The sequence below is a fragment of the Hyaena hyaena genome, unplaced genomic scaffold (genome assembly GCF_003009895.1).
Source record: "Hyaena hyaena isolate Hyena2069 unplaced genomic scaffold, ASM300989v1 scaffold_667, whole genome shotgun sequence".
NCBI lineage: Eukaryota > Metazoa > Chordata > Mammalia > Carnivora > Hyaenidae > Hyaena > Hyaena hyaena.
Genome location: NW_024081297.1, coordinates 579926 through 604299, shown reverse-complemented (window position 1 = coordinate 604299; position 24374 = coordinate 579926). Strand labels below are relative to the sequence as shown.

The window sequence follows — 24374 nt, the reverse complement described above, 5'->3', positions numbered from 1 at the left end:
GGTGGCCACACGGGGAAGAATCCAGGCGAAGGGCGCACGCAGCCGCCTTCGAAGCGGAGATCGCGCCCTTCCGCCTTGTCCCCGCGGGATTTTGACCGCCACGACTCCTCCTGTTGATTCCACGAAACACACAACTCCCTCCTTCCCTCCCTGGAGTGGCAAACCGGTTAGTGGTGAGTTGTGTGGAGATGTGACATCCGGCTCTGCGCTGTGACCGTGAGCGAGTCACTTGGGTCTGTGTGTCTGTTTCTTCCGCTGTAAACTGAGGCACAGAGACCGCTCTGGGTTTCCCAGAAACTCGCGGAATGTGCGCGTGGAGGGCTTCCGCCCCACTCTGCCCTTCAGCCACCGAGGCTTTTCTTCTCTCTGCTCTTGTTTTGTGTAAGAGTTCCTTTGGGTTGGGCTCCAGACAGAATTGCAGCCCCGTGAATGAAGTGCTTGTATAATGACGTCCAGCTCTGAAAGAGGCTTGATCCTGCCTCCTTTGCTTCTCATTTTACTTTTTTTGCTCCTAAACCTCAAGAAAACCAGCGCAGATTCCGCCTTTTCCCCCTCTTGATACTTTTTGCAGCTCTGTCCTCCTTCGAGAGACAAATATTACCGCATACCTACACCCTCTTCTCTCTTCTGCAAATTTCTTCATCCTCTGCCTCAAAACAACACTTTCTTGGGGCGCCTGGCTCGGGTCATGATCTCATGGTTCGTGGGTTCGAGCCCCGTGTCGGGCTCTGTGCTCACAGCTAGCTCAGAGCCTGGAGCCTGTTTTGGATTCTGTGTCTCCCTCTCTCTCTCTGACCCTTCCCTGTTCACGCTCTCTCAAAAATAAAATAAAACATTAAACAACAACAACAACAACAACAACAACACTTTCTTACGTCCTGGCAGCACCTGCTTAGGCGACTAACCTCTGAGTTAGTTATTTACCCCTCTATCCTGGGGAGACAGAAGTGAGGCGCTCCCTCGAACCTCCACTCTTAATTAGTCGTGTTTGGCATTCTTGAATTTGATTTTTAAAAACTAGATTATCATATGTTCTCTAACTAGTGCTGTGTTATATTTAACAGCGAATTCAAAACTTCTTAAGGGAATTGAAGCAGTTAATACACATATTAGCTTTTGCCTGAGGGAGTTTTTCTCATCAGTAAAAAGTCATCCAAAAAATAACCAGTTTGAGATAATGTATGTATTCTACCTCATTTGAACCTTACTTTATTCCATCAGTGTTGTGTATTTGTTAAATGCCAACAGGTTGCTGTGATCTACACATCTAATAAAGGTTTTAAAATGCTTGGTCTTTCCGTCTATGGCCATACCACCCTGAACGCACCCGATCTCGTCTAAAATGCTTGGTCTTTCCTAAATAACCAACAGGTGGGATTATGGGGTAAAAGATATTAAATAGAATGCAGTTGCAGGAGGAAGAAAAGAACTACCATGAAAATTTTTGAAGCGTGGGGATTATTTTTGTTAAATGGAAAAACAATTTTGTGATTATTCAGCACTTTGAACTCATTCCCAAATCATTTCCTATAAATCTTAGACCTGCTTCTTCTATGAGATCCTGGGTCCAGGGTCAAAAATGTGCTTTTACCCTATCATTTATCTCCTGGGCAGTTTTTCTCGTGGTATTTGCCAGTAGGTGGTCAAACATGAAGCCAGGTAATCATTTGCCAAGTTTCCTCATTTGACTTTGGTTTTCTGTTAGCTTTGCCATGTCGAGTGATGTGGAAATACAGGCAAGACAGTTTCTGTGGTAGAAAAAGCCAGATAGGTTGTCTGATTTGGCAAAAGGCCAAAGAACCTGTTTGGTATGCACAGTTACTAAACATTTTATACTTTTTCAAAATTTTCACCTATTTTCACTGAGGATCACTGCCTCTGCAAACAGACCCTAAAGCAAGCAACTAAATGTATTAATATTAAATTTCATAATAATTTTTAGAGGCATAAGCTAGTAATTAACATATTGATGTTGTAAACCAGTTTAAACATCTAGTAAATCAAAAAGTTCACTGACAACAAAGTTACTTTTCAGAAACAGAAAAACCCTGATAACTTCTTATTTAAAAATTTTGTTCTGACAAATATGAAATAATTAAATAGGTGTTTTGCCAAAAAAAATGTCAAGGTGCCTGGGTGGCTCAGTTGGTTAAGTCTCCCACTCTTGGTGTCTTCTCAGGTCACGGTCTCACGGTTTGACGAGTTCAAACCCCACATCAGGCTCTGTGCTGATGGTGTGGAGGCTGTTTGGGATTCTCTCTCCCTCTCTCTCTCTCTCAATCTCTCTTTGCCCTTCCCCTGCCCACACTGTCTCTGTCTCGTTCATAAATAAATAAATTTTTTAAAAAGTATTTTTTCTCTTTTTTTCAATATTCTCTTGAGAGGAAAAGTTTACATTACCTTTATCTAGACACTGACAAACCCATAGAGGGGATTGTGTTGTGATCCATCATCCATTGGCATGTTTCAACATTGTAAAATGGGATTGTTTCCCACCTAATTTATATAGGTCACAACTTGTTCTTCCAGGCTGGAGACATAGGTTTGCAATCTCTCCTCATCTCTTCATTTCTTCAAACCGAGTTTAACTTGAATGTCCAGAAGTCTGGCAAAGAGAGATCACATCTCTTTTTTTCCCACATATCTCCTCCTCCTTACTAATTTTGGAAATTACCTGTATGATCTCTTTGTTCTCTCTGAGGGAGAGGAGCCCAGGATGGTAAGCTGGAGCCAGCGTGCCATCTCCCAAGAGCCCCAGCCGGGTCGTATGGACAGTGCCTAAGGGCTTTGGTGTAGACCAATTCAACTACAGTAAGTCGACATGCTTTTGGCAGTTTTAAAATATGACTACATAGGTAAATGTACAAATCAATAGAACGTGACAAAAATATCCAGAAATAGATCCATAAAAATATATATACATATATTTGACTATATATTTTGTTTTATATGTATATATGTATACACACACACACAAACACATATAGGTAGTTGCTTCAGCCATAAGTGGCAAGATAAATAAATGAGGCAAGATAGTACTTTTGACAAAGGCTACTGTAACTATTGCATATGTCTGGGGAGAAAAAATGAGCCTTGACCTGACTATACACCTTTAAAAAATTAACTCAAAGTGAATCATAGATCTGAACATAAAAGCTAAAACTATAAAACTTCTTGAGTAAAATGTAGGAGAAAATCTTTGTGATCTTGTGTAGGCAAAGATTTCTTTTATAGGACACCTATAAAAGAGCATGAATTAAAAAAAAATAATAATTTGGACTACATCTAAATTAAATACTGCTGCTCTTTAGTCAGTTTGAAGAAGATGAAAAGGCAAGCCACAGTCTGGAGGAAAATATTCCTTAAAATTTTTTTTTAATGTTTACTTTTGAGAGAGAGACAGACCGACAGAGTGTAAGCGGGGGAGGGTCAGAGAGAGAGGGAGACAGAATCTGAAGAAGCTCCAGGCTCTGAGTTGTAAGCACTGAGCCCGACACAGGGCTTGAACTCATGAACAGTAGGATCATGACTCGAACTGAAGTTGGATGCATAGCCCACTGAACCACACAAGTGCCCTGAGGATGAAAATATTTCAATATATAGACCTGACAAAAGGCTGGTATCCATAATTTATGAACAAATTCTAATGCTCAGTAATGAGAAAATAAAACAACCAGTTACAAATGCCAAAAGATTTGAACAGACACTCCACAAAAGAAGATATATCAATGGCCAATTAGTACATGAAAATATGCTCAACATCATTAGTCATCAGGGAAATGCAAATTAAGACCCCAATGAGATAGGCTACACACCCATTTGAATTACTAAACTTAAAAAGACTGATGATCCTGTGTGTTAGTAAGGGTGGGGAGCAACTAGAACTTTCATATATTCTTGCTGAAAAAGGAAAAGGATAGAACCATTTTGGAGAACAATTGAGTAGTCTTTTATAAAGTTAAAACATGTATCTCCCACATTACCCAGCAACCCGACTCCTCGATATTTATTCAAGAGAAATGAAAATGAATGTTCATAGCAGCTTTATCATAATAGTCTAAATCAGGAAACAACCCAGATATCCATCCACAGGTAGCTGCTAAAACAAAACATTTATAGCCATACAACAGAAACTACTTAGCAAAAAATAGATCAACTATTGACTCATGCAACAAACAACATGATGGGTCTCAAAAGAATTTAGCTAAGTGAAAAAGCCAAGTGTAAAAAACCATATACGGTATCACACACAATTCTAGAAGGGCTCAAAAGCAGATGAGTGGCTGCCTAGCACTAACAGGGACGGGTGAAGGGATTGACTGCAAGGAGGCAGGAGGGAACTTTGGGATGTAGGAAATGTTCTGTACCATGATGGTGATGGTAGTTACAGGGTATAGCCATGTGTTAAAACTTGTCAAATTGCATATTTAAATGAGTACATTTTATTGCATATAAGTTATACCTTAATAATTAGTTGAGTTTTAAAAGAACAGCTGTAAATTCTTTGATATTCCTCCCATCAAGAGGTGGAGTCACTTCTTGAATCTATGTGGTCTTATGACTGCTTCAACCAAGAGAGTATAGCAGAAATGACTGTATATTATTTCCAGGGCTAGGTCATAAATAGTTGTGCAGCTTCTTCTGCTTGCACAGATACTTGTTCTGAAGGAAGCCAGCTGCCATGTAAAGTCCATCTACTGTGAGACAGCCATTCTGGCAAGGCCAAGTGTAGGTTCTGTGGTAATCTGTTCCCACTGAGACTACCTTTTAGCCCAAAAAGTGCCAACTTGTGAGTGAAGCTACCTTGGATCCTCCCAACCTGCCCATCCACCAGCTGAGTAGGGCTGAGTTGTGCCATAGTTGATGCCCCAAGGAGCAAGAGGTCGCCAGTCGCTATCCTGCAGAATCTGGGACATGATTGTTTAAAGCTATTAAGTTTTGATAGTATATTAGTTATCCATTACTATGTAACAAATTACTCTAAAACTTAATAATTCAGGACAACAGCAATCACTTGTAACCTCACAGTGTCTATGGATCAGGAGTTTGGGAGCAAGCTGATTGGGAAGTTCCAAGTTGGGGTATCCCATGAGGTCAGAAGTTAGGCAGATTCTGTCTCTGCCTGAAGAAGCTTTCAGTCTAGGGGGAGTTAGTAGACACGATAACAGGTAATCACAACACATTTGGATGATCCATGGAATAGGAGTAAAAGCCTCTGAAAAGAGAAAACCTAACCTAGTCTTGAGGGTCAGGAAAAAATTCCTAAAGGAACTGAAGTCTAAACTGAGACTTGACAATGAGCAGGCATTAGTCAGTTTGGAGGGTTGGATGTGAAGGGGGCTGAAACAGAGGAATAGGCATGGATAAAAGTCTGAGGTAAAGATGAAAATAATGAGTTTCTTGTGGAGCTGAAAGGAAGTTACTGATGCTTAGAGAATAGAGTCCCAGAGAGAGAAGAGGAGCTACCCAGGAGTCTAGAGAGAAGCAAGCAAGGACAGATTGTGACAGGTCCTCTGAACCATCTTTCATGATGACAGAAGTTCACTCTGGCTAGAGTGTAGAGGGGTTGGGAGAGGTCAAGATGGGGATAGGGTCCAGGATGAACTCCACTGATCATACTTTCTTTCTTCTGCCTGAGGGCTTCTCCCTTAGGTCTAGTTTCTGGTCCAAGACACCGCCTCTGCCTTTTGCAATATTGCTATGATTGGCAGAAAGAATGATCTCATCTCTCTGGCTCAAGTTATCAGCTTGCCCAATCTCTGGAGCCTTCTATGACTCAGGTGAGATGCCCACCCCCACACCAGGAAATAGTCTATGAAACTCTGCATCCAACAAACATATTAAAAGAATTAGAACATAGGGAGCGACACTACCTCACATCTGGAGAATGAGGCAGTATGGATTCTGACTTCTATCTTTTAAGGACTGTGTTTGTATAATTGTTTTCAGTTGATTTTTTTTTTTTTTTTTACTGTGGTAAGAACACAACATAAGATCTACTCTCTCACAAAAATTTAAGTGTATATTGTTGTTAACCGTGGCACTGTATTTAATAGCAGATCTCTCTGATTTATGCATCTGATGTAACTGAAACTTTATAGCTATTTTACAGCAACTCCCCATTTTCCCTCCCCAAAGCCCCTGGGAACCATCAGTCTACTCTCTGCTTCTAGGAGTTTGACTATTTTAGATCCCTCATGTAAGTGGAATCATACAGTATTTATCCTTCTGTGTCTGGCTTATTTCACTTAGCATAATGTTCTCCAGGCTATTGTTGCAAATGGCAGGATTTTCTTCTTTCTCTGAAGCTAAATAATATTCCATTGAATGAATATACCATGTTTTTTTAATTCATCTATCAAGGGACATTTAGGTTGTTTCAAAATTTTGGTTATTATGAATGATGCTGCAGTGAACATGGGAGTGTATATACCTCTTTGAGATCCTGATTTCAGTTCTCTTGGGTAAATACTCCAAAATGGGATTGCTAGATCATATGGTAGTTCTATTTTTAATCTTTTGAAGAACCTCAATGCTGTTTTCCAAAATTATACACAATTCCGTAGCTTCCCTTTCTGTGAGAAACAATGATTTAGAATAGACTGTGGGGCACCTGAGTGGCTCAGTCAGTTAAGTGTCTGACTTATTATTATTATTATTTTTGGCTTTATTTTGGCTCACATCATGATCTCATGGTTCATGACTTCAAGCCCCACGTCAGGCTCTGCACTGATATCATGGAGGCTGATTGGGATTTTTCTCTCTCTGTCTCTCTCTCTCTGCCCCTCTCTCTGTGTCTCTCTCACACTTTCTCTCAAAATAAATAAACATTAAAAAAAGAGAGAGAATAGACTGTGGGAAAATGTGCCATATAAAAATATCACCAGAAAAAGAGTTTAACATAGACAGTATATGTTCAAAACCTAAATAATAATTTTCTTAAAGTTCTCAAAAGTTTTAACTTAACAGACTGGATTCAAAAGGACATACTATGTACCAAGAATAGAAAATGTATAACATTGAATAATGTCAATGTTAATCTTTCCAAATAAATGTATAAGTTTAATGCAGATCTATAAAAAAAAGTTTGCAGAAGTAAAAATAATTAGGACATTTGCATGACTGTGTATCAGTATTAGCAAATCCAAGATGGTGTGCATTTTTTTTTAAATAAAAAGAAATAATGAGGTTTTGGATTATTCCCTACATTACATATGGTGTTGAGGAAATACTAAATATTTTACCTTTTATTCAGCACACTGGTTGAGAACACTGTTGCACAAGACCACATTATATGCTTCCGTTTAAATGATATGTCCAGAGAAAGCAAATCTTTCAGAGACAGAGACAGAAATTGAGAGAAGACTTCAGTTGGGGCTATACCACAATAGGGTCACCAGCAGGGGGACCACTTGGAAAGAGAACTGTCCAAATGAGGGCTGCAGAGAGAATAATCTGGAACTTGGAATTGAAAGACTCTACCAGTGAATGCACCTGACTTTGGGAATTGCACATTGTGAAGTCTATGAGACTAAAAGTCATAGGATACAGAACCATGCTTTGCCGATGTTTATTTTAAACATGAAATTTGGACTAGGATAGTCCAGAGTTTTTCTGAAGCCGCTGACCAGCTGTGAGCTTGGATAAATGACTTCTCCTTTATGTACCTTAATTTCCTCGTCTGTAAATGGAGATAATATTGCATACCTCTCAGGGTTGTTCTGAAGATTAAACACCTAGTGCAATTCTTGGCCAATAGTAGGTTCTCAGTAGATGTTAGTTCTCCTTCATACTTCCTCTCAAATGTTATTTTAGAGAGAATGCCAGAAAATAGGAAAATGTGGAGCTCTTCTGGGTCACATTTCCCATATGACTGGAGAGGACTTGCTCCACGCAGTTTGTGTCTATATCTGGTGGGACCAAAATATACATCTCTAACCCAGCTCCAAACCTGTACACCCAGCTGCCTACTCAGCATCAATTAGATGTCTCACAGGCACATCATGCCCAAAACTCATTATCTTTTACCCCTCCAACTTGCTGATCCTCAAGACTATGATCCATATTCAGTAAATAGCATCAGCATTCACCTAGCTGTTTAAGCCGAAGACTTCACTCTTTCTTCTTCCTCAAATCCCAGATGAAATCAGTCTTCAAGTTCTGACAGTCTATCTAGAGATTTGGTACATTGAACCTATTCATTAATTTTCATCCAAAAATATTTGTTGAGCAGTTACTATGGACTAGGCATCATGTCATGCTCTGTCTTCACTGCCTCCTCCCTAGTACTGATCACTGTCTTCTCCTGACTTGACTGAAGAAATAGCTTCCCTGTTAGTTGCCCTGAAACAGCTTCTTACCTCTTTGAATATTTTCTCCACATCCTGCTAGAGATTCATCCCTTTGACTTAAGATTTTAAATGTCTTCCCACCTGGCACAGCTGGTAAGACTTTCTAAGTTCCAGGCCCACTAGGCATAAGTCACGTTCCCTGATATATGCTCCAGTCATTGGTGGGATTCCCCCCAAAACAAAACCTGAGACTAGGATTTGAGTGCAAGTGGTTTATGTGGGAGGTAATCTCAAGAAGCTCTGGTAGGAAGATAGAGGAATGAGGAAGGAAGAAAAAGAAGCCTATTCAGAATGCCTCAGTGAACAGGTTCCTGGGAGATGGGTGACTGGGGCTCAGTCTCACTGGGGAACTCTGGGAGACAGTATACACTATAGCCTGAATTGTGTTCCCCAAAATTCATATGTTGAAGCCCTAATCCTCAATATGCCTATATTTGGAGATAGGGACAATAAGGAGATAATTAAAAATCAAGGAGGGCCTATAATAAGACCATAAGGGTGGAGCCTTGATACAGTAGCATTTATAAGAAGTAACACCAGGGAGCTCCCGTGAGGTCTTTCTTTCTCTTCGTGAGAGAGCACACCAAGAAGAGGTTATGTGAATACACAGTGATAAAGTGGTCACCCACACACCAGGAAGAGAGGCTTCACCAGAAACATTCCATGCTGGTACGCTGATCTCAGCCATCCAGCCTCCAGAACTGTGCAAAACTACATTTCTATTGTTTAAGCCATGCAGTCTATGACATTTTGTTATGGCAGCCCAGGCTTAGATGGTACAGAATACCCAGAGGGTGAGGGAGCTGGGTAGTTAACTCTCAAGTCTCATTCACCATGGGTTGAAGACCACTCCTGAGGGCACTGATTCCCTGACAGCCTGCACCATACATAGGCTGAGCATGCTCCTGCCAGCTGTGGGCCAGAGAAGCCTCACTCAGCCTGAGGGTCTCTTGCAGGAAGAAGCCTTTGGCTCTCCTGGTGAGTGCCGAGGGGATGTGAGCAGCATGGCAGTGGTGGCTACCACAGCCCCCCAGTTTACTTTCCATCCGTAGCTCTGCTTATCTTTATAATGACTCATTCAGCTAATGTGTTAGGTCTGTAAGATTATAGACAATATCTCTCTGCTTCACAAATGTACTGCCAGTGCCTAGCTGAGAGCCTGACAAGTAGTAGTGGCTCAAGAGATATTTAATGAATATTTGGATAAATGAATAACTGATGATCCTTTTCAGAAAGTAACCAGGGGGCACCTGGGTGGCTCAGACAGTTAAGTGTCTGACTCTTGGTTTTGGCTCGTCATGATCTCATGGTTCGTGAGTCTGAGCCCCACGTGGGACTCCACACTGGCAGTGTGGAGCCTGCTTGGGATTCTCTCTCTTTCCTTCTCTTTCTTCCCTTACGCTGCTCTCTCTCTCTCTCTCAAAATAAATAAATAAATTTTTTAAAAAATCTTAAAAAAAAAAGTAACCCAGGCATGTCATGCTCTGTATTTGACAAATTACACATGGAGCATAAAACCTCCAAGTTACCATGATACCTAAATCCCCACATTCACATAAATCACTGAACTCTCTTTATAGTAGCTGATTAAAAGTCTTACTAGGGTTTCTAAGTAAAGCTTAAGGTGTAAATTTTTATCCCTTTGCAACAAATACAGTCCTAACACCTTTTTTCTAGACCCAGGCCACTCCACATGTTGTGCTGGGGTTGGGAAGGATAAAGCACACACAGTCCACCCTCTGCAACAACAACCAGGCTCAGCCACATGACTCTCTAGAAATGGCTGTAGGTGCCTACAGTTTGAACACAAACAAGGTAGAGCACATGAACTTGAAGGCAGCTTTAGGGAACTCAGACCTTATCCTGTGAGCACTGGGAAGTATGGACGGTTTCTCAGCATAAAAGCAAGACTTCATAAAGATTAATGAACAGTGATACCTAGGTGGGAATGGAGTGGGGAGAGACTGGAGGCTGGGAGACAAGATGGGAGGGAAGAGCACTGAGACAACATGGCTAAGCAGAAACTTGTGAGCTGTGTGACACTTTGCATAGTAGGAGCTGGAGACAGAGGAATCACTGCAGTGAATGAATCAAAGTATAAACAGTATGCAAATACAGTCAAGGTTTTAATCTAACTCCCTTATAAGCCCTCTTCTGTTAATCTTTGACATTATTTCCTAAGACACCAAGGGGGTATTCATAAAAAAAAAAAAAAAAATAATAAGCCATCACAAAAGTTCGCTCTACATCATCAAGAATGTAAGTTCTGACAACTATGTAACTTGAAAAGGGAGGTAAAATGGCATTGATTTTTGTGTGTCCCTGGGATGATGCCTGAGTGTTGTGTACATATAGCACATGACTTTCTCTGAAACTAAGAAACTGTGTTTCCCTTAAAACTTTTTTTTTAATGTTTTATTTATTTCTGAGAGAGAGAGAGAGAGAGAGAGAGACAGTGTGAGCAGGGGAGGGTCAGAGAGAGAGGGAGACACAGAATCTGAATCAGGCTCCAGGCTCTGAGCTGTCAGCACAGAGCCTGACCAGGGCTCAAACTCACAGACCTTGAGATCATGACCTGAGCCGAAGTCGCACGCTTAACTGACTAAGCCACCCAGACACCCCATTGTGTTTCCCTTAAAACTTTGTTCAAATTTGAGCAAATGTTTAAATATTCTTTTTCACATGTTCTATATCTTGACTGTAGTGGTGATTACATGATGATTTCATATATCAAAACTTCTCAAACTTTACATTTAAAATTGGTGACTTTGGCGGTGCCTGGGTGGCTCTGTCAGTTAAGCGTCCAACTTAAGCTCAGGTGATGATCTCATAGTTTGTGGGTTCAAGCCCCCATAGGGCTCTGTGCCAACAGCTCAGAGCCTGGAGCCTGCTTCAGATTCTTTGTCTCTCTCTCTCTCTGCCCATCCCCTGCTCACTCTCTCTCTCTCTCTCAAAAATAAACATTAAAAAAATTAAAAATAGGGGCGCCTGGGTGGCTTAGTCGGTTAAGCGTCCGACTTTCGCTTAGGTCATGATCTCACAGTTCGTGGGTTCAAGCCCCGCGTCGGGCTCTGTGCTGACTGCCAGCTCAGAGCCTGGAGCCTGTTTCAGCCTGTGACTCCCTCTCTCTCTGGCCCTCCCCTGCTCACGCTGTCTCTCTCTCTCTCTCTCCTAAAAATAAATAAAACATTAAAAAAAAATTAAAAATAAAATTGGTGACTCTGTATGTAAATTATGCCTCATTAAAGCTGGTTTTTAAAAATTGAATAAAGGCCAGATCTATCCAGAGATGAATCCAGACAAATAAGAATATATATGTATGATTGCGGTTAAACCTCTCGAAAATGCAAACTAATCTGTTGTGATAGAAAGCAGATCAGTGGTTGTTTCATTGAGGGTGGGGTTTTATATACCTATTAGTGCTATCTATACATACATAAATGGCACTGTGAGGTAGAGAGACTTCCAGTTAAACATAGTTGACTTTATCTCCTCCTACTGAAACATGACTAAATAGGGAGAGGTGGGTGGGGTAGAGTTGGAGGGAGTGTAAATCCACAAAGACTGATAAAATTGGAAGGGAGATGTGAGCAAATTTTGAAAGGTGGAAAATGAGTGGAGGAGCAAAATGTGACTGAGAGCAGAGGAGGCTACTATTGAGAGCCCATAGAGGATGCAGGACTTGAGGTGGTATCAGGTACACCAAAAGTGAGTGAGGTGCAGGGATTGGTTGAAGTTTTTATGCAGATATTAAAGCCAGAGGTCCTCTTCCCCATCCCTTGAAGTCAGGGAAACTACCCTCCACAGGTGATAGGAAGTTTGTTCTCTGGAGACAGTGAGCTAGAGAGACCCAGACAGACTCAGAGACATAAGACATATAGGGGTGTGGTGGGGTTGGGTTAACGGAAGGAGACTGAAACATGCTAATTATGGGAAAATTTAAGTAATAAACAGAGGTACCCTCAGCCTTCTTTCTCAGATCTACTCCCACAAAGTCCTTCTTCCAAATAGCCATCAGGCATATGTCCCCCCAGGCAGGAAACTGGAGGCTGCTTCTCTAAAGAGAAAACACCTCCACATACTGACATTTGAAGGATCCAGTGTAGGAAAGCACTAAAGGAAATTCCAGCTGACAGCTGTGCTGTAGGCCTAGAAAGTAATTAGCCCAGATGGAGCAGGAGAGCTTGACAGTTCTGAGAGCAAGATTGCCAGGAAAAAAAAAAATGGAACAGAAAAATTATTTGATAAATTTACTGTCCGGAAAATAATAACAATAGGTGTTTGACAAGGCCAATCAAGCATTTGAATAGATTCATAGGAAACTGTGCAACTCAAAATAACAAGGTGATTGTTCACTCCTGGAAAAACAAAAAGCTGTTTAAGAAAGGAAACATAATTGTAGTAATTACCTTCTTCATCAGTGTATAATATTTGCATGATTTTTTTGTTATATAAGTAGTGACTGATGATTTATACCAGAGTTGGGAGGATGAGGGAGGGAGTAAGTGAGGTCAGAAGTTTTAAGAGAACTAAATTCTTATTGACTAGAACAAGAAATTAGTTTATGTTAAAAGTGATATTTCAGAGGCACCTGGGTGGCTCAGTTGGTTAAACGTCCGACTTCAGCTCAGGTCATGATCTCACGGTTTGTGGGTTTGAGTCCCCTAGCTGTCAGCACAGAGCCTGGAGCCTGCTTCAGATTCTGTATCTCCCTCTCTCTCTGACCCTCCCTGGTCACGCTGTCTCTCTCTCAGAAATAAATAAAACATTTTTTAAAAAGTGGTATTTCAAATTAGTGAGAAAGAAAGGTCTATTTAATAAACAGTGCTGGAATTTCCAAATGAAGTCTATTAAAAACAATGTTAGACTTGTGTTACTTGTGTTACTGTAAAATCCAGATTAAAATGAATTAATAAACATTAAAAAATAAAGATTCTTAAAATAATCTTGGAGTAGAAAAAGCCCTTCTCAGCAAGAGAAAAACTACAAAAGCCTTAAAGGCAAATGATAGACAGATTTGACTTCCAAAGAATAAAAAATTTGGGAGTGAGTGACAAGTATCACCGCAAATTCAGTTAAAACAGAAGCAACAAAGGTGGAGGAAAATATATGCAACATATTTAAGAGATAAAGGATTAATGCTGTCTATCTATACATACAATGTTTTATAAGTCATTCTGTGTTATTCTTTTTCAAATCTATTTGATCAGTTTTAAAATATCTTGCCTCTTAATTATACTTTTGATATCCTTATTTCTTTAAATGTATCAAACAAACTTATTTTATATTCTGAATCTGATGGTTCTAGTAGTATCTGCAGTCTTTGCCGTTCTAATGTTGGTATACTTCATTGTTTATGCTAACACTTGCTCATGGCAGATTGTTTCATGGTGTTTTGATTGTGTGTTCATGTCCATGGAAACCTTATTATGTATGAGCTTTTTGAAAGTTGCTTTTAAGGTTTTTTTTTTTCCTGGAAGTTGGCTTTTACTAACCTAAATGCCTGAGAGCATTCACTACCCGAGAGTCACTTTGAACAATATTTAGGTGTGATGAGGTTTTCTTGTGTTACATAGGCATGTAGATTCTGGTTCTAACCCTGCCTAAGGGTTGAGCTTGCAATTTGCAATTCTCAAGGAAGGTATTTTCCCTCCTTTACTGCCTGCTACTATGTAAGTGGCTTTCCCTTAAATAGTCTTGCAAATCTGATCATGTCACCTGTCCTACTTAAAAACGTATAGATCCACTCATATGGATCTATTTGTTGGGCCTTAGCTTAAACATTACTTCCTTACGAATGCCTCCTCTTTCATGCTCTTACAGCAACTTGTACTTCTCCCATAGGCATTAATAACAATTATAATTAATATTTGTGTAACTATATTTCATTGAAATAGTAAATTTCTTCATCACTGAAGAAATTTCATATCAATCACTTTCACTGCTATATCTTCAACATCTAACTTGGGGTCTAGGGCATATTTGTTCAATAAATAAGAAATATGGGGCACCTGAATGACTCAGTCCATTAAGCATCTGACTCTAAATTTCAGCTCAGGTTATGATCTTACAGTCATGGGATTGAGTCCCGCATCAGGCTCATGCTGTTGAGGTGGAGTCTGCTTGGGATTCTCTCTCTCCCTTTCTCTGCCCCTTCCACTCTCATGCTTGTGCTCTCTCTCACTCTCAAAATAAATAAATAAGCTTTAAATAAATAAATAAGAAATAAACAAATTAACACTTTGGGGAATATTATATAATGGAGAAAACTAGCTCCCAGCTCTGTCATGTTCTATCCCTTAAATGTCTCTAAGTCTCAGTTGCTCACTTGTAAAATAGAATTAGTAACATTTCCCTCATGGAATTGTTATGAGAGTTACAAATGATATATTTAAAGAACTACAAAATGGCCCCTGGCAATGATAGATGCTTAATGAGTGGTAGCTTTTATTATTTTTTGTCAGCTATGTCTAAGTTCTTGGGAATTGTGCCAACCAGTTGTTTTGAGCATACTCATATATAGACATTTCAAATAGGGAGTAATTTAAAGAGCTTTTAGCTCATAATGAATCACTGCATCAATACGATAATTAATGGATTATTCCAGAAATTGGATTTTAAAATAATATAGACTTAAAACTTGATAATATTGCTTTAAAAAATGAGTCAGCATGGTGGTTTCCTAGGTGCATACATATGTCAAAATTTATTAAGTTGTACACTTTAAATATGTACAATTCATTATATGTCAGTTATCCCACAAGAATATTTTTTATTTTTTAAATAAAGAAAAAATTAAGACATCAATAACAAGTAGAATGAAATACATGTAATAGCTCTATTATTTAGGGTGAAGTTTGATTCATTCAGTTGTTTTTTTTTTTAACCAAAGGATCTGTATCTATTATTTGGCTTCAATTTGAGGACAATTTAATTGCTTCTCACATAGTTCTTTTTTTTTTACATTGAAATTTGTACTATAATTTGACAAATGTCAGTGCTGAAACTCCACTCCTCAAATGTAAATCTTTGCTGAAAGTTAATCTTGCTTTAACAGTACAAAAGGAAACTTATCTCCATTTCAGAGTTGACAGTTTTAAAAATATTTATAACAATGCCTTGAAAAATATGCATAATTGCCAATTAAAATTTTTTTTAATGTTTATTTTTGAGAGACAGAATGTGAGTGTGGGGGAGGGACAGAGAGAGAGAGGGAGACACAGAATCTGAAATAGGCTCCAGGCTCTGAACTGTCAGCACAGAGCCCAATGCATAGCTCGAACTCGGGAACAGCAAGATCATGACCTCCGCTGAATTTGGATACTTAACTGACTGAGCCACCCATGTGCCTCAATGCCAATTTTTTTTAAGCTGGCATCCTTCACAGATATGACTGATGAACTTGGGCCTCTTTTTGAAGAGTGACTAAGTATACAGTCAGTGAATCGTATTCACACATTCAACAGTCTCTATTTCTGCTGCTGTTAGGGCAGCAACAATTGTTGTATCACTTATTTATTAACACCCATGCAGTACACCATAACTTTGTGTTAATGGTATTATTGGAAGACCTGTGGATAAAACCCCAGAACAGAAATCTGAAAGGTGAGCAAGAGCTGGTGTGAGTCAGCTGGGAGGTGATGCTTCTGTGAATTTGGTGAACAACTATGAGATAGAGTGTTTTGGTTTGTCTTTCCCCAAAGCAGGTCCTGAGACAAGAACATGGGATGCAGGTAGTTTATATAGGAAGTGATCTCAGGAAGCACAAGTGAGGAAGTGGAAAAGTAGACAGGAAAGAGAGAAATGCCAACAAAGGGTGATGAATAAGTGAGTTGTTGCTGTGTGAAACTGGGGCACAATCTCACTGGGGACCCTCTGAGGAGTCATTTGAACAAGCTTCAAAATTACCACACCAAGGGGCACCTGGGTGGCTCAGACAGTTAAGTGTCAGACTCTTGATTTCAGCTCAGGTCATGATCTCACAGTTCATGAGATCAAGCCCCATGGTGGGCTCTGCACTGGCAGTGGGAGCCTGCTTGGGTTTCTCTCTCTCCCTTTCTCTGCCCACATCCCTCCCTCACCTCTCAAAATAAATAAATAAACTTAAAAATTTTATCCCACCAAGGAATAGGGAAGCTATAGTATTTATCTGCAGATTCGTGTCTTCATTGTTTGAAGGATGCCCTGGAAAATAGGGGCACTAATTACACACACACACACACACACACACACACACAGTCACTCATGGACAGAGCAAGCTCTTGTAGGCTAATGAAAGTCTTCAGAGACACCAGTAAGATGCCATCCATTGAAATAGAAAGCTGGCTATATGTATGGAAACTGCCCACTGTACGTGTCAGTAAACTCAGAGGTTGGATGAGGGAGTATGAGCTAGGATTTCAATGTTATCTGCTACATGGAGGGTTTGGGATCTTGATGTGATAAAATATCAACACTAGCTGTTGAGAAATGTATAGCAGCATGGTTAAGCAATGGATTTATAAATTCTGAAGGAGAAATTTCCTTTTACCATTTTTCCAGAGTGAAATAAAATTGCTGATCACAATAAAATTGCACAATTAGCTGGTCAATTCAATAGACTTTTCAGTTGTTTTGTATCCTGTAGATGTGTGGTCCAGCAGCATTAGCATCATCTGGAAATCTGTTAAGAATGCAGATTCCCAGGCCAAACCACAACTCTATTGAATCAGAACCTTTGGACATGGGACCCAGAAATCTGTGACAAGCCCTGTAAGTGATCCTGATACACACTTATGTTGGGGAACTTCAGATGGAGACAAAACACTCTACTGAGAGACTTAACTTTTATCCCAATCACAGGATCCCATGCCCCTGAGTGTAGAGAGAACTGTCTGGTTTCTGATCTAACCTGAGTGTGGAAATGGACAGATTATGTGATCTTTATTGGTCTTTTCCAATATGTAAAATTAGAAGTTTGGATTAGTATAGTAGGGTTTCAAAAATTTTTTCTAAGCAGTGGAATACATTCTTACAAACAAATGTTACTTGAAACATCAGTATATGAGACATGAAAACAGATGTCCTTGATTGGGATTTTAGCCTAGTATCCTGTCTTATCATGTTCCCTATGGTGGCTTCCTAAACATCACTATGGACTTTTGGGGTTCTAAGAGGTATAGTTTGAGAACCACAGCAATTAGAAGACCCTTCACAGGCCCTCTATTATGTGATCTAAGACATCAGGCAGACTTAACCACAGTTTACCTGATGATGATAGCTCTGAGGCAGAGCTGTGATCACAAGCCTTGGATTCAAAGCCTGGCTGATTCCCTACCATCAGGGTGACCATGAACAAGTCATGTAGCACCCATGGTATCCTCATTTATAACATGAAGTTAACTCTAATTCTTGTTATATCTGCTATTCAGGGCTGTTGACAGGATCAAATGAAATCATGTATGTGAATATACTTTATAACTTGCTAAGTCCTGTCTAATTGGAAGGGATTTTTGTGGGAGAAATTATCCTTCTAGGTAGTTTTCTTTTGTAACTGGTGCCAGAGATAAGTAGAGACAGAGAGTGTAGATAGTGAAATAGTCTGTAGTGTCTTCTTTATCTTCCAGGGATGCAAATGTAATTTTCCTTTTTAATTAAAACCCGTTTACCAGGAAGTATCACTTTAAATAGAATGAAGCTAAAGCAGAGACTTGACTTAACCTGTTGACTCACTCTACAAAGCTTATAAAAATAATGTTTGAGGTAATATTATCTAAAAAGATAATTAGTTTTTCTTAACAATTTACTGCCCACATACTAATAGGGTGATCCAATTTTAAAATATGTTGACCTAGCCTTTGTAGCTCCTTGCATATTCAGAAAAATTTTAGTGTAACATTACTTCAGATTTATTTGCCTTTTGTTTTTTTTTTTTGTTAGATGGGTATTCCAGGAGAGATTCATGCATCCACCAAAGAAATGCCTGATATATACCAGGTAGAATGTTTTATGTCTGTATTTTGTCATTGGTGAAGTCTTCAATCATTTCTCGTGGAACATTTGGAAGATTATCTTCTAGTAATATCAAATATGGTTACTGGAGTTTGAAGGTAGTCAGATTTAAGACCTTTTGTTTTCCAGGCCCTCAGTGTAGCAGGTCAGGATGATTTCTGTAAACTGTCATTATAAGAAACAGATATCTGCCAATAACTCTGTATGGCCACTTTGAAGGCTGCTATCACATGGACCTACCAACATCTTCTAAGGGTATCTCACTTTGCATGTCCTTCCAATTTTCCCCATTACTTGGATATTCATCTTACATTGTTGTACACCAGTCAGAACTCCCTGAGAAGGAATCAACATGGACTGGAAACGGATTTGCTCACAACCACCCCATATTCAGGTGAAGGGCCGGTCAGCATTTCTGCACCTTTGAGCTGCCCTGGGGCAAGGCTCCAGCAAGGATGCTCATTCACTTATTCACAAAAGAGACCTATAGCACTTAGTGCTGATTAGACACAGTGCTGGGGACAGTGAACAGAGCAAACAGGCCTTTGCTGGGATCTACAGGTTACTGAGGAGTCCGGCAGACAGGAGTGGGGTGGGAAGACAAGGAGCCATGGAGAAAAGCAGAGTGTTTCAAGCAGAAAGAATAGTATGTAGAAAGGCCCAAAAGAGAGAACATGGCATGTTCTGAGGACTAAAGAAAATCCACAATGGCCAAACCATAGGGAGTCACATGGGTAGTGAGATGAGCCAGTGCCAGGTCAAGGAAGATCTTGTCCACATGGGCCCCCTCTTTTCATTCATCAGTAGAACTGGTGTAGAGAAATGCTTCTCAAACTGCCCTTTGGAAACAAGGGGGTATCTAGGAGTCTCAGAGGGCCTTGGCGTGTAGGGGGTGGAAGGGAATGGCTCTGGACTCAAGTTTCTGCTTCAGTAACAGCAGCTTCAGTAATATCATTTCAAATGTTGAGGGTCCAACTGTGTTAGGAAATAGAGTTCCATGATTTAAAAATGATTGAAAACCACCAGGTCCCGTCTAGCTCTGGCATCTTTGCTGTGCCCCTTGAAAGAATGGTATCCAGGTTCCTAGTGGTGTGGCATATTGCCTCCAGAAGAGTGGCCCATTCCTTGCTGAAAACATATAGGATTCTGGTGTGGGCAAAAGGTTCTGGGATTTCCTGTTCTTTTTCTTTTTTTTATAGAACTTTCAAAAACAGTCCCTGGGATTTCCACGTTCCCACCTTGACTGATGTCTCTTTATGTCAGCAGGACAGAGGAACCATCTAGCAAGCCTTTTATCTGGCTTCATAAGAAACACGTGTGTTGTAATGCTGAGTCCCCCTCAGACTACACCCACACAGCTATAAAGACACATCTACCTACATGTGAAAGAAGGTGAGCCTGAGAATGAGGACCAACTTCTCCTAAAATGTGAACTCACTCCCTGTCTTACTCATAAGTGGCAATGTAAGTACTGGTTGAATCGTCTGCTTTCTTTTTCTTCTAGACTTTTATTCTCTAGACTCTGGTGCTCCATTCCAGCATAATCTGTTTTAGCTTCTCACTCACTTGAGTCCCCTGGACTTGGCTTCTTGCCTCCTTGACCTCTACACGTTGCCCTTGAGTGAGTCCAGGCTGAGGCTCTGAAAATCCAACCTTTGCTCACATTTCCATGGAATCTATACGCTATCCCTGCCTGGCCAGATTGGGGTCCCAGCTCCTCTGATGCACAGCAGCCAGGCCATCTGCTCAAACCCTGAGAGATCATGGTTACAATTTAAGGAATCAGTTTGGACACTTCCTGAGAGCCCCTGCCCTCCCTGTCTACTCCCAGCTGGAGCCACCAGGAGACTCAGGCCTCCTCATTCAGCCAATCATGACTGAGCAGTGCTTCTCAAAGTTTAATGTGCAGAGAGATCACCTGGGGATCAGGTGATATTCTGACATTTGGGTCTGGGGTGGGGTGGGATCCTGCATTTCTAAGAAGTTCCCAAGTCATGTCAATGGTTCATGAACTTTACTTTGCATAGTAACATGAGAATGTGTAGACTGTTAACCTCAACCTCACCTGGAGATAGGTCCAGGAATGCAATTTTTCCCCTCATTTATTAGCAAACATTAGTTAAACGCTTTCTCTGTCTTCATGGTCATTGCTACGCTGGTAAGATCCCTTCTTTGCTTTCAAGGAACTGACAGACTAATAGTTTAAAAGCCTATATATTTGGGACCTATATACTTTATAAAGCTTAATTCTCACAACATCCCTATGGGATTAGTATTATTCCTGTCTTCTACATGAGGAAACTGAGCCTTAGAGAAGTTAAGAAGCTTGTCAAAGTTGTGCTAATGGGAAATGACAGCCCGGATTCCAGCTCACAGCTCTGGCTCTGAGCCTTTGTGCTTTCTGGGATATCTCAAGCATCTCTTCCTTAATCTTCTTTGTTGCCAGAATCCTTACAGTTGGGCCTCTGGTTCAATTTCCTTGCCTAACACTCTAGTTTCTGGCCTTCTGGCTTACTTAGGCTGAGCCCTGCTCCAAACCCCCGCCAGCTTGGCTAGTGATCCTGTATCCAACTCTTTCCAGTCCCTCCTCACTTGCTTATCTCCTAGTTGGGATTCTGCTACAGATAGTCCAGTTGTCTGGAAACACAAAGCATTGTTCCATGTTGCAAAACAGCTTCTAGGAACTAGAATGTTTCCTTTCCTCTATAACTCACCCCTCATGGTTCTTTGAAGTTTCACAGCAGGCATCAGGCACTTCCTAAAGTAAATAAGCTACATAATAGGCACAGTGAAGAAAGAAGGAAGAGGCACTAATTTATGCAAACTTCATTTTCAGACCTTTAAGCCCTGGGCAGTATTCCTAATGGGCTAGGTGTCCTTTCCCTAGGGGTGGATGTGGCAGCTAGTAGAGCTGTGATTTGACTCATCCCAAATCCTGTCCCTACTCTGCCAGGCTCTCCTGAGGCTCTGGGGAGAGCAGAATGAGTGGGGTAGAGTCTGGGCAGTTGTCTGCAGGGGATGGATGTCACATAGATCACAGAAGCCCTGGCCTGTGGTCATGGCTTTGACTTTTCCTAGGGCTCCCCACTCCCTCCCCACCTGCCCTTCTTAGGGTCAACTTTAAGCAAGGAGCTTACTTCCTACTGGCTCATTTACTCCCATTTAATTACCCAGGGAAGGGGGGAGTATAAATATTTGCTATGGCTTCAACTGTTTCATCTTATTTAGAGTGGCAGAATTTAGCAAGAATTAGGAATTAAATCGCATCATTGCCAGTTTTCACTGACCAAAGCAACATTTTCACTGTTACTCAGTGTAATCCATTCTACCCCAAGACGCTATGACTTTAGGTGAGAAATCTTTACCAGAATTTTGTAAGCCATTCCCCATGCTCAGACTGACACTTTTGATGATCATAAGCCAGATTTTAGGCACTCTTCTGTAGGCCTTATTTTAAGTGACATCTGTTACTTGTTTAAGTGCTCCTTCCCTCTACCCACATACCCAGCAGATGGCAATTCCTGTCCGACCCAAGCCCAAGTTTGTCATGGACCTTCTGACTGCATGTAGCTGGGTCATCTTACCCTGACACTGCGAGACAACTCTAACCACACCTCAGCAGCATCTCTGTTTGCCAACCAAACTCCTTCTGCCCTTGCCCCCAGTCATACAAAATGTGAACATGTTCACGGTCAGCAGTGTGGTGTGGTAGCTTGCGGTTTCCTTTAATTCAAAGCTCAGGTCCCCCTCAGGTTTTGCCATGGTTTCTGTGCAAGTCCCAGAGTCCTTTTTTGTTTACTCTGCGCATGCAGATGGCAGACAGAACTTCAGCCTGACTAACCACAGCATCCTGTCATCAGAATGGAGAGTTTGCCTGCATCTTGAAAACTTTTGAGTATTATTTGATCTAGTGCCCTAAAAAGTAATCCACAGTAAAATTTCAAAGCTTTGCATCAATATTTTCCTTTGGGGACTCCAAATGCCATCATTTTTACCTATAATGTTGACTGTAATTTTTGGCCATATTCAGGCAGTCTTTGTTGCAAATTCTTTTTAAACCACTGACAAATTCTTAGTAGCATGGATTATATTGACCAAAGATTAGTTTGGAAATTTAATAAAAAGAAAAAATAAATTTTAAAGTCTCTAAAACCTGATTTAGGTGTATTTTTACCTTCTCTCAAATCTATGTGCTATTTCTTATCGTAGAAAATGTTACATGAACTTAGTATAGAGTATGTCTGATTAAAAACTATACATACTGATAGCTTATAGCCTATATTCTTTTGTGAATACCGGCAGACAACAAGTGCTTGGCACTCTATTTAAAGTTACTGCCACAACATGGAGTGTACTCTAGGATACCAAATATTTTCTGATCATTCATCAGTTATTCAGTTATTCAACTAACATATACCTAGTGCTTACTACATGCCAAAAATTGTTCTGGATTTTAGGCCTTAAAATGCTGAAGAAGTGGGGTGCCTGAGTGGCTCATTTGTTAGGCATCTGTCCCTTGATTTCGTCTCAGATTGTGATCTCACAGTTGTGAGATTGAGCTCTGAATAGGTTCCTCACTGGGCTTGGAGCCCCCTTGGGATTCTCCCTCTGTCTTTCTCTGTCCCTACCCCACTTGTGCTCAGAGTGTGTGTGCATGCACAAGCGTGTGCACTCTCTCTCTTTCTCTCTCTCTCTCCAAATAAAAAAACTTTAAAAAGTGATGAAGAAGATAGACAACATTTCTGCCTGCATGAAGTTATATCCTAGTGGTGGCTCAAATGTTTGTTAATTGGATAAGTAAATGAAAGAATGTGGGTGGAGTGAGGGAGGATGCTGGGGTCGGGCTGGATGGTGATCAGAGCACCCAGCAATTCCTGATAGTTCTCGAGGGCTTAGACAGAGCCAGGAGGAAGTCAGTTCCAGGTCTGAACCAGCTTAGTGACCTTGCCCAGTCTCTTACAGATCCTATAAGAAGACCTGCCCCATGTTCAAATGCATGGGAAGTCAGTGCTGCTTTCGTCTCCATCCTCTCTTCTCCACCCACTTGCTCCTTAATGTTGGCTCTGGTTATAGCCTCCCTGCATCATTTGCTCAATTTTCTGGGCCTTTTATAAATCTGATTTCAAATTATTAGCTACTCAGTTCCCTTGCTTCCTAACACCTCTTTCTCTGTCCCACCCAGGCCTGTGAACTCTCAACTTCTCTTTCCCTTTGGGTGCTTCATCTCTAGATGCTCCTGTTCTTCCTTTCTTAAAAATCCTACTCTTTCTTCAACCTGGTTCAGATCTCACCTTACCCTTGAAGCCCATTTTGACTCTTGGAGTGCTTATGGATCTCCATATCCCTGAGCTCCTGTGATTCTTAATAGTTTAGAATTTATCAAATTTCACAAAATCTACGAAGCCATCAACTTTATAATGCAACCACTAATTTACATACCATTAGAGAAACTCTTCTAATAAAACTGGCACTCACAGAATGTAAGACTCATCCTTATTCTGGAAAGAATAAGCTGTGAAAAAGTTTGTCTTAGAATCAACGAACTATGGCAATTGTTTAGTACTACATATTATTCATAATTATGATGGACATTACTACTGTCTTATAACTGTTTGTTTATTTTCTGATTCCTCCACTAGAATGTATACTTCATGAGAACAGATTTCATGCCTGGCTGATTCACTGTTGTATCCCTAACCATCCAGCACACTGTCTGGTCCTCAATAAATGACTGAATACATGGACTTCTAAAATGCATGGGAAGTTCTTCAAAGGCAGGGATTATGTATTACACACATGTTATTTTTAAACTTGACATGTAATGAACATAAAGTGTACTAATCTTAAATGTAGAGACTAAAGTCTTTTTAACATATCTATATATCTGCATTATCATGGCCAAAATTAATAGATAGAGCATTTTCCTATAGTACTTTCCCCAGTGCTGAGGAAGTAGGAGATATGTGTCAGTATTTATCTATACTCATTGATTCATTAAATGGTCTCCAGCTACCCTTTTATAGTTCAGGGTCA

At 40.4% G+C, this 24374-nt stretch overlaps 1 long non-coding RNA gene across 1 annotated transcript; it reads left to right on the top strand.

Moving 5' to 3' along the window:
* Positions 1-18: 18 nt before the first annotated feature.
* On the top strand, positions 19-24085 carry LOC120220072. The gene is made up of 6 exons (XR_005525450.1): positions 19-173; positions 2702-2811; positions 5639-5780; positions 18270-18326; positions 19608-19805; positions 23981-24085. It is a non-coding gene; the product is annotated as an uncharacterized LOC120220072 (long non-coding RNA).
* Positions 24086-24374: the final 289 nt, after the last annotated feature.